This window comes from Heterodontus francisci, unplaced genomic scaffold, assembly GCF_036365525.1.
Source record: "Heterodontus francisci isolate sHetFra1 unplaced genomic scaffold, sHetFra1.hap1 HAP1_SCAFFOLD_518, whole genome shotgun sequence".
NCBI classification, from domain to species: Eukaryota; Metazoa; Chordata; class Chondrichthyes; order Heterodontiformes; family Heterodontidae; genus Heterodontus; species Heterodontus francisci.
In genome coordinates, this window is record NW_027141084.1 from 249,256 (window position 1) to 260,165 (window position 10,910).

Sequence of the window (10,910 nt, forward strand, 5' to 3'; positions counted from 1 at the left end):
TCTATCTCTCTATCTATCTATTTATCTATCTATCTATCTATCTGCTTATCTATCTATCTATCTATCTATCCCTTTATCTATCAATCTGGCATTCTATCTCTCTATCTATCTATTTATCTATCTATCTATCTATCTATGTACCCCTTTATCTATCTATCTGGCACTCTATCTATCTATGTACCGCTTTATCTATCTATCTGACACTCTATCTATCTATCTGTTTATCTGTCTGTCTATCGATCGATCTATCCTTTTATCTATCTATCTGACATTCTTTATATCTATCTATCTATCTATCTATCTATTCCTTTATCTATCAATCTGGCATTCTATCTATCTATCTATCTATCTATCTGACACTCTATCTAACTATCTATCTATCCCTTTATCTGTCTATCTGACTCTGTCTATCTGTCTATCTATCTATCTATCTATCTGTCTGTCTGTCTGTCTATCTCTCTTTCTATCTGTTTATCTATCTGACACTCTATCTATCTAACTAACTATCTATGTATCTATCGATCTATCTGGCACTCTATGTATCTATGTACCCCTTTATCAATCTATCTGACACTCTATCTATCTCTCCCTTTAACTATCTATCTGACACTATCTATCTATCTATCTATCTATCTATCTATCTATTCCTTTATCTATCAATCTGGCATTCTATCTATCTATCTATCTATCTGACACTCTATCTAACTATCTATCTATCCCTTTATCTGTCTATCTGACTCTGTCTATCTATCTATCTATCTATCTGTCTGTCTGTCTGTCTATCTCTCTTTCTATCTGTTTATCTATCTGACACTCTCTATCTATCTATCTAGCTATCTATCTATCTATCTTTCTATCTATCTATCCTTTTATCTATCAATCTGGCATTCTATCTATCTATCTATCTATCTATCTATCTGTCTATCTGTCTATCTGTCTATCTATCTATCTCTCTATCCTTTTATCTATCAATCTGGCATTCTATCTATCTATCTATCTATCTATCTATCTATCTATCTATTTATCTGTTTATCTGTCCATCTATCTATCTATCTATCTATCTATCTATCCTTTTATCTATCAATCTGGCATTCTATCTATCTATTTATCTGTTTATCTGTCTCTGTCTGTCTATCTATCTATCTATCTATCTATCTATCTATCTATCTATCCTTTTATCTATCAATCTGGCATTCTATCTATCTATTTATCTGTTTATCTGTCCATCTATCTATCTGTTTATCTGTCTGTCTATCTATCTAACTGTTTATCTGTCTGTCTATCTATCTATATATCTATCTATCTATCCATCTATCTATCCTTTTATCTATCAGTCTGGCATACTATCTATCTACCTATCTATCTATCTGACATTCTTTCTTTCTATCTATCTATCTATCTATCTATCTATCTATCTATCTATCTATCTATCCTTTTATCTATCAATCTGGCATTCTATCTATCTATCTATCTATTGCTTTATCTATCTAACTGGCTCTTCCACTATCTATCTATCTCTTCATCTATCTATCTATCTCTTCATCTATCTATCTTCCTGACTCTTTCTATCTATCTTTCTGTCTATCTATCTGTATTGTTCTGTATCTATCTGGCTCTATTTTCCACCTATCTCATTCTCTATCTATCCATCAACCTCTCTCTCTCTATCTATCTATCTATCTATCTATCTATCTATCTATCTATATTGTTCTTCAATTATCTGGCTCTATTTTCCATCTATCTCTCTCTCTTTCTATCCATCTATCTCTTTCTCAACCTATCCATCTATCTCTCAGTCTATCTATCCATTTGTCTCTTTCTCTATCTATCCAGCTATCTCTTTCTCTATCTATCCATCGATGTCTTTCTCTATCTATCTGTCTATCTGTCTATCTATCTATCTATCTATCTATCTATCCAGCTATCTCTTTCTCTATCTATTCATCTATGTCTTTCTCTATCTATCTATCTATCTATATATCTATCTATCGCTTTATCTATCTAACTGGCTCTTCCACTATCTATCTATCTCCTCAACTATCTATCTTCCTGTCTCTTTCTATCTATCTTTCTGTCTATCTATCTGTATTGTTCTGTATCTAACTGGCCCTATTTTCCAGCTATCTCGTTCTCTATCTATCCATCTATCTCTTTCTCTATCTATCTATCTATCTATCTATCTATCTATCTATCTATCTATCTATCTATCTATCTATCTATCTATCATTCTATCTATCTAGCATTCTAGCTATCTATCTATCTATCTATCTATGTCTTTCTCTATCTATCTATCTATCTATCTATCTATCCTTTTATCTATCCTTTTATCTATCAATCTGGCAATCTATCTATCTATCTATCTATCTGACATTCTTTCTTTCTATCTATCTATCTATCTATCTATCTATCTCTTTATCTATCTAACTGGCTCTTCCACTATCTATCTATCTCTTCATCTATCTATCTTCCTGAATCTATCTATCTTTCTGTCTCTTTCTATCTATCTTTCTGTCTATCTATCTGTATTGTTCTGTATCTATCTGGCTCTATTTTCCACCTATCTCGTTCTCTATCTATCCATCAACCTCTCTATCTATCTATCTATCTATCTATCTATCTATCTATCTATCTATCTATCTATCTATCTATCTATCTATCTATCTATCTATCTATCTATCTATCTATCCATCCATCCATCCATCTGTCTCTCTTTATCTATTTATCTCATCATTTCTCTATCTATCTCTTTATTTATCTATCTGTCTGGCTCTTTCTCTAGCTATCTATCTCTTTATCCACCTGTCTGGCTCTTTCTCTATCTGTCTGTCTGTCTGTCTGTCTGTCTGTCTATCTATCAGTCTGTATGTTTATCTATCTATCTCTTCCTCTATCTATCTACCTGTCTCTTTCTCTATCTATCTATCTATCTGGCTCTTTATCTCGTTCACTATCTATCTATCTCTTTCTCTATATCTTTCCCTAGCTACTATCTATCTATCTATCTCTTTATCTAACTATCTATCTATTTATGTATCTATATCTTTATCTATCTATCTATCTATCTATCTATCGCTTTATCTATCTAACTGGCTCTTCATCTATCTATCTTCCTGTCTCTTTCTATCTATCTTCCTGTCTCTTTCTATCTATCTTCCTGTCTCTTTCTATCTATCTTTCTGTCTATCTATCTGTATTGTTCTGTAGCTATCTGGCTCTATTTTCCACCTATCTCGTTCTCTATCTATCCATCTATCTCTTTCTTTATCTATCTATCTATCTATCTATCTATCTATCTATCTATCTATCTATCTATCTATCTATCTATCTATCTATCTATCTATCTATCTGTATTGTTCTTCAATTATCTGGCTCTATTTTCCACCTATCTCGTTCTCTATCTATCCATCTACCTCTCTCTCTATCTATCCATCTATGTCTTTCTCTATCTATCTATCTATCCATCTATGTCTTTCTCTATCTATCTATCTATCTATCTATCTATCTATCTATCCAGCCATCTCTTTCTCTATCTATCCATCTATGTCTTTATCTATCTATCTATCTATCTATCTATCTATCTATCTATCTATCTATCCATCCATCCATCTGTCTCTTTCTCTGTCTATCTATCTCTTTATCCACCTGTCTGGCTGTTTCTCTGTCTGTCTGTCTGTCTGTCTATCTATCTATCTATCTATCCATCTGTCTCTTTCTCTGCCTATCTCTCTCTTTATCTATTTATCTCGTCATTTCTCTATCTATCTCTTTATTTATCTATCCATCTGTCTCTTTCTCTGTCTATCTATCTCTTTCTCCGTCCCTTTCTCTGTCTATCTATCTCTTTCTCTGTCTCTTTCTCCGTCTCTTTCTCTGTCTATCTATCTCTTTCTCCGTCCCTTTCTCTGTCTATCTATCTCTTTCTCCGTCTCTTTCTCCGTCTCTTTCTCTGTCTATCTGTCTTTTTATTTATCTATCTATCACGTCATTTATCTATCTATCTCGTCATTTCTCTATCTGTCTGGCTCTTTCTCTGTCTATCTATCTATCTATCTATCTATCTATCCAGCCATCTCTTTCTCTATCTATCCATCTATGTCTTTCTCTATCTATCCATCTATCTCTCTATCTATCCATCTATGTCTTTCTCTATCTATCTATCTATCTATCTATCTATCTATCCATCCTTTTATCTATCAATCTGGCATTCTATCTATCTATCTATTTAGTTCTTTCTCTGTCTATCAATCCATCTATCTATCTCTTTATCTGTCTATCTAGTTCTATCTATCTTTCCATCTCGTTATCTATCCGTCTCTCTCAATCTGTATCTATCTCGTTCTGTCTATCCATCCATCCATCTATCTAACTCTTTATCTATCTATCTATCGTCCCTTCCTCCTCTCTCTCTCTCTGTTGTCACAATCCCTGTCGACAATTAAAGGGCTTTAAGAGGGAGTTGCCCTGCCCCTTTAAGGCCCACGTGGGGTTGCCGGGAGCGGGGCGCTGCCTTCTTAAAGGGGCAGGCCCCTGCGCTGCCGCCTCATTCTGTCGCTGCAGCTCCGCATCCCGCTGTGTGTGCAGCATCCCAGTCATTGGTCCCAGAGCCTGCTGATCCCACCAGAAGGCAGGTGAGTGTGGGCAGGGAAAGAAGGGCATGTGGCCCATCACTTACTGTCAGCTAGCCCAAGGGCAGACAGAGCAGAAAGTGGGACTGAAATCTGTTGTTTTCTGTCTCTCTCTGTCTCACACACACATCCTTCTGTAAAAAAAAAATAGGGAGTTCCAAAAAGTTTCATCAAAGTGTGCTGGGAGAGGGAGGGAGAGAGAGAGAGAGAGAGGGGCGATGTGAGGATGCAGGGAGTGACCGAGGGATGGAGCGGCTGAGGGATGGAGGGGCTGAGCGAGAGGCAACGGAGGGGGAGAGAGAGAGGGGGGGGCAGAAAGCAAGGGAGGAATGCAGAGGTGGAGAGAGACGGAGCGAGAGAAGCAACGATGAGAGCAAATTGGGGCAAGAAAAAACAATCGGGTGAGAGTGAGAGACGGAGTCGGAGAGAAAAACAGTTCCGAGACGGGCCGGGAGGAGAGGGTTGCAAATCGAGGGCGAGCCGTCGAGAAAAACGATGAGGAAGCTGAAATGATGAGAGGGGAAAGAGGAAGCTTGAAATCAAAGGGCCAACGGCTGCGTCGAGCCAGTGACATGCCTTTAAAAGGCGATGTTTAACGCGCGGTGGTGAGAAAGGGGAGGAGCAGTCTCCTTTCAAACCTGCGGATCTGATCGAAAACGGGTCGGTAACCGGGCTGGGGGTGGGGGGGGGGGGGGGGGATTAACTGGATCGGGATTTCAAGGGGCCAGCACAGGTTGCAGGGGCCGAGTGGCCTCCCCTTGCTGCTTTGCGATTCAAGGATTGTGCAAGTTTTCCAATGTCGAAATTCTGATGAAACTTGCGCAGGGGCTGCCGGAATCTTCCGGAATAAATGAGAAATACCGGCCTCGTACGTTTTCCGGGGTGAAGCCGGAGCTTTGCTTTCGTCCCCACCCCCTCGCTTTGCGTCCCGATCGCTCTCTCACCCTCTCCCTTCTGTCCCTCCATCCCAACTCTTCTTGCCTCTCCCCGCGCCGCCCCCCCCCCCCCCCTCCCTTCGTCTCAATCCCTCCCAGAAGGCACTCACAAAAGGTGCCACACGAAAGACTTTTCACGAGATCAAGAGAGCATGGGGTCAGGGACAGTCGCTGGGCACGGTAGGGAGTGGGTTAGGAGGTGGGAGAGGGAGAGTCGGGAGCTGGATCTGGAGCCCAACTGGCAGGATGTGAGTAGCGGTGAGATCTGTCCTGGGGGACTCAGGAAGTCACTAAATGAATCAAGTTTATTAGACGACGAGATAGACATATGTATGTGAAAGACAGCAAGGGAGGGCGTACTCAATAGATCAGTGTCAACAGGAGCAGACAGTTGCAAAGGGTCATTGCCAGATTCAGCGAGTGGGCAAAGCTGTGGCAGATGCAGTCTCGTGCATGAGGTCATCCAGGAAGAAAGATCAGACAGTTCCCTAAAGGGCTCGGAGCTGAGGAGAAGGGGCGAACTTCAGTGGGCAGGCCCTCAGTCCGGGGACCCCGCTCCTCCATAAGGCTATGAAGGGCCGGTGGTGCAGATTCACCACAACGATCCCGGTGGTAAGTGGGGGGTGGGGGGGGGGGGGGCGGGGGAGGGGAAAAGGATTTTTAAAACAACCTTTCATTTCTATAGCGCCTTTGGCGATCACCCGACGACCCAAAGCGTTTTCGAGCCAAGTGAAGTCCAATTTGAAGTGTGCTCACTGTTGTACTGTAGGAAACGGGGCGGCCAATTTGCGCACAGCAAGATCCCACCAACAGCGATGTGATAATGACGCCGATCGCCTTTTTTTTGCAAGTGAGCTGCTCCCTCAGTACTGACCCTCCGACAGTGCGGCACACCCTCAGTACTGACCCTCCAACAGTGCAGCACTCCCTCAGTACTGACCCTCTAACAGTGTGACACTCCCCTCAGTACTGACCCTCTAACAGTGTGACACTCCCTCAGTACTGACCCTCCAACAGTGCAGCACTCCCTAAGTACTGACCCTCTGACAGTGTGACACTCCCTCAGTACTGACCCTCTGACAGTGCAGCACTCCCTCAGTACTGACCCTCTGACAGTGCGGCACACCCTCAGTACTGACCCTCCAACAGTGCAGCACTCCCTCAGTACTGACCCTCTAACAGTGTGACACTCCCTCAGTACTGACCCTCCAACAATGCAGCACTCCCTCAGTACTGACCCTCTAACAGTGTGACACTCCCTCAGTACTGACCCTCCGACAGTGCAGCACTCCCTCAATACTGACCCTCCGACAGTGCAGCACTCCCTCAGTACTGACCCTCCGACAGTGTGACACTCCCTCAGTACTGACCCTCCGACAGTGCAGCACTCCCTCAGTACTGACCCTCCGACAGTGCAGCACTCCCTCAGTACTGACCCTCTGACAGTGCGGATCTCCCTCAGTACTGACCCTCCGACAGTGTGACACTCCCTCAGTACTGACCCTCCGACAGTGCAGCACTCCCTCAGTACTGACCCTCTGACAGTGCGGATCTCCCTCAGTACTGACCCTCCGACAGTGTGATACTCCCTCAGTACTGACCCTCCGACAGTGCAGCACTCCCTCAGTACTGACCCTCTGACAGTGTGACACTCCCTCAGTACTGACCCTCTGACAGTGTGACACTCCCTCAGTACTGACCCTCCGACAGTGCAGCACTCCACCAGTACTGACCCTCTGACAGTGCGGATCTCCCTCAGTACTGACCCTTCGACAGTGCAGATCACCCTCAGTACTGACCCTCCGACAGTGCGACACTCCCTCAGTACTGACCCTCTGACAGTGCGGATCTCCCTCAGTACTGACACCTTCGACAGTGCGGATCACCCTCAGTACTGACCCTCTGACAGCGTGACATTCCCTCAGTACTGACCCTCTGACAGTGTGACACTCCCTCAGTACTGACCCCTCCGACAGTGCGGATCACCCTCAGTACTGACCCTCCGACAGTGCGACACTCCCTCAGTACTGACCCTCTGACAGTGTGACACTCCCTCAGTACTGACCCTCCGACAGTGCGGCACTCCCTCAGTACTGACCCTCCGACAGTGCGGCTCTCCCTCAGTACTGACCCTCTGACAGCGTGACATTCCCTCAGTACTGACCCTCTGACAGTGTGACACTCCTCAGTACTGACCCTCCGACAGTGCGGATCACCCTCAGTACTGACCCTCCGACAGTGCGACACTCCCTCAGTACTGACCCTCTGACAGTGTGACACTCCCTCAGTACTGACCATCCGACAGTGCGGCACTCCCTCAGTACTGACCCTCCGACAGTGCGGCTCTCCCTCAGTACTGACCCTCCGACAGTGTGACGCTCCCTCAGTACTGACCCTCCGACAGTGTGACACTCCCTCAGTACTGATCCTCCGACAGTGCCGCAGTCCCTCAGTAGTGACCCTCCGACAGTGCGGATCTCCCTCAGTACTGATCCTCTGACAGTGTGACACTCCCTCAGTACTGACCCCCCGAAAGTGTGGATCTCCCTCAGTACTGACCCTCCGACAGTGCAGCACTCCCTCAGTACTGACCCTCCGACAGTGCGACACTCCCCTCAGTACTGACCCTCTGACAGTGTGACACTCCCTCAGTACTGACCCTCCGACAGTGCGGCACCTCCTCAGTACTGACCCTCCGACAGTGCGGCGCTCCCTCAGTACTGACCCTCCGACAGTGTGACGCTCCCTCAGTACTGACCCTCCGACAGTGTGACACTCCCTCAGTACTGACCTCCGACAGTGCCGCAGTCCCTCAGTAGTGACCCTCCGACAGTGCGGATCTCCCTCAGTACTGACCCTCCGACAGTGCAGCACTCCCTCAGTACTGACCCTCCGACAGTGCGGATCTCCCTCAGTACTGACCCTCCGACAGTGCAGCACTCCCTCAGTACTGACCCCTCCGACAGTGCGGATCTCCCTCAGTACTGACCCTCCGACAGTGCGGCACTCCCTCAGTACTGACCCTCCGACAGTGCGGCACACCCTCAGTACTGACCCTCCGACAGTGCGGATCTCCCTCAGTACTGACCCCCCCGACAGTGCGGCACTCCCTCAGTACTGACCCTCCGACAGTGCGGCACTCCTCAGTACTGACCCTCCGACAGTGCGGATCTCCCTCAGTACTGACCCCCCGACAGTGCGGCACTCCCTCAGTACTGACCCTCCGACAGTGCGGCACTCCCTCAGTACTGACCCTCCAACAGTGCGACGCTCCCTCAGTACTGACCCTCCGACAGTGTGACACTCCCTCAGTACTGACCCTCCGACAGTGCCGCAGTCCCTCAGTAGTGACCCTCCGACAGTGCGGATCTCCCTCAGTACTGATCCTCTGACAGTGCGGCACTCCCTCAGTACTGACCCCCCGACAGTGCGGATCTCCCTCAGTACTGATCCTCTGACAGTGCAGCACTCCCTCACTACTGACCGTCTGACAGTGCGGCGCTCCCTCAGTACTGACCCTCCGACAGTGCAGCACTCCCTCAGTACTGACCCTCCGACAGTGCAGCACTCCCTCAGTACTGACCCTCCGACAATGCAGCACTCCCTCAGTACTGACCCTCCGACAGTGCGGATCTCCCTCAGTACTGACCCTCCGACAGTGCAGCACTCCCTCAGTACTGACCCTCCGACAATGCAGCACTCCCTCAGTACTGACCCTCCGACAGTGCGGATCTCCTTCAATACTGCGTGGCGTTTTGAGTTCGATCGGGTCGATAGAGAGGAATTATTTCCTCTGGGGGGACAGTCGGGTGTTGTGGGGGGAGAGTCCAGAACCAGGGGGCAGAACCTTAAAATGAGAGCCCGGCCATTCAGGGCTGATGTTGGGAAACACCTCCTCAGAAAAAAGGGTGTAGAAATAGGGATCTCTCTCCACGCAGACCCTGGGAATGCTGAGGAGGTTACTTGGAATTTTCAGCACTGCGATGGAGAGATCTTCTTGGAGGAGAGAATTACGGGCTCACGATACATATCAGCCGTGCTCTGATACAATGGCGGAACAGGGTCGAGGGGCTGAATGGCCTCCGACCTGCAACTGTACCAAATCCCAATGGGCCCAACCCCTTCTCCATAAATTACACACAGAAAGATGGAGAGATCGACAGGGAAACAGAGAGAGAGAGAAAGAGAGACAGAGAGAGAGAAAGAGAGACAGAGAGAGAGAAAGAGAGACAGAGAGAGAGAAAGACAGAAAGAGAGAGAGAGAGAAAGACAGACAGAGAGAGAGAGACAGAGAGAGAGAGGACAGAGAAGAGGAGAGACAGAGAGAGAGAGACAGAGAGAGAGAGAGACAGAGAGAGAGAGAGACAGAGAGAGAGAGACAGAGAGAGAGAGAGAGACAGAGAGAAAGAGAGACAGAGAGAGAGAAAGACAGAAAGAGAGAGAGAGAGAAAGACAGACAGAGAGAGAGACAGAGGAGAGAGAGACAGAGAGAGAGAGACAGAGAGAGAGAGACAGAGAGAGAGAGAGAGACAGAGAGAAAGAAAGAGAGACAGAGAGAGAGAGATGGGGGTGGATGGGACTGACAGAGAGGGAGAGAGAGAGAGAGGGAGGGACAGAAAGAGAGAGAGACAGAGAGAGAAAGAGGGACAGAAAGAGAGAGAGAGAGAGAGAGGGGAGAGAGAGTCAGAGAGAGACTGAGAGAAACACAGAGACAGACAAAAAGACAGAGGGAGAGAGACAGAGAGAGACAGAGAGAGACAGAGAGAGAGACAGAGAGAGAGACAGACAGAGACAGACAGAGAGAGAGACAGACAGAGACAGACAGAGAGAGACAGAGGGAGAGACAGAGGGAGAGAGAGACAGAGGGAGAGAGGGAGAGAGTGTGTGTGAGAGAGAGACAGAGAGGGGGAGAGACAGAGAGGGGGAGAGACAGAGAGGGGGAGAGACAGAGAGGGGGAGAGACAGAGAGAGACAGGGAGTGAGAGTGTGTGTGAGAAGGGGAGAGGGAGAGTGAGAGACAGAGACAGAGAGGGGGAGAGGGAGAGTGAGAGACAGAGAGAGGGGAGAGAGACAGAGAGAAAGAGAGAGAGAGACAGAGACGGAGGGAGAGAGGACAGAGGGAGAGAGACAGAGAGAGGGAGAGGGACAGAGAGAGGGAGAGGAAGAGAGACAGACAGAAAGAGGCAGAGACAGAGATGCGAAGAGACAGGAAACTCATAAACCACAAATTCTCTGTTGCTCGGGTTTGAGCAACTGATTCTAAGAATCTTCAAACAGGAAGAAACCACCGGCAAAGGAGAACATTACTGAACTCAGGGTCAACATCTCCTTGACTGAGAGTGAGGAGAGA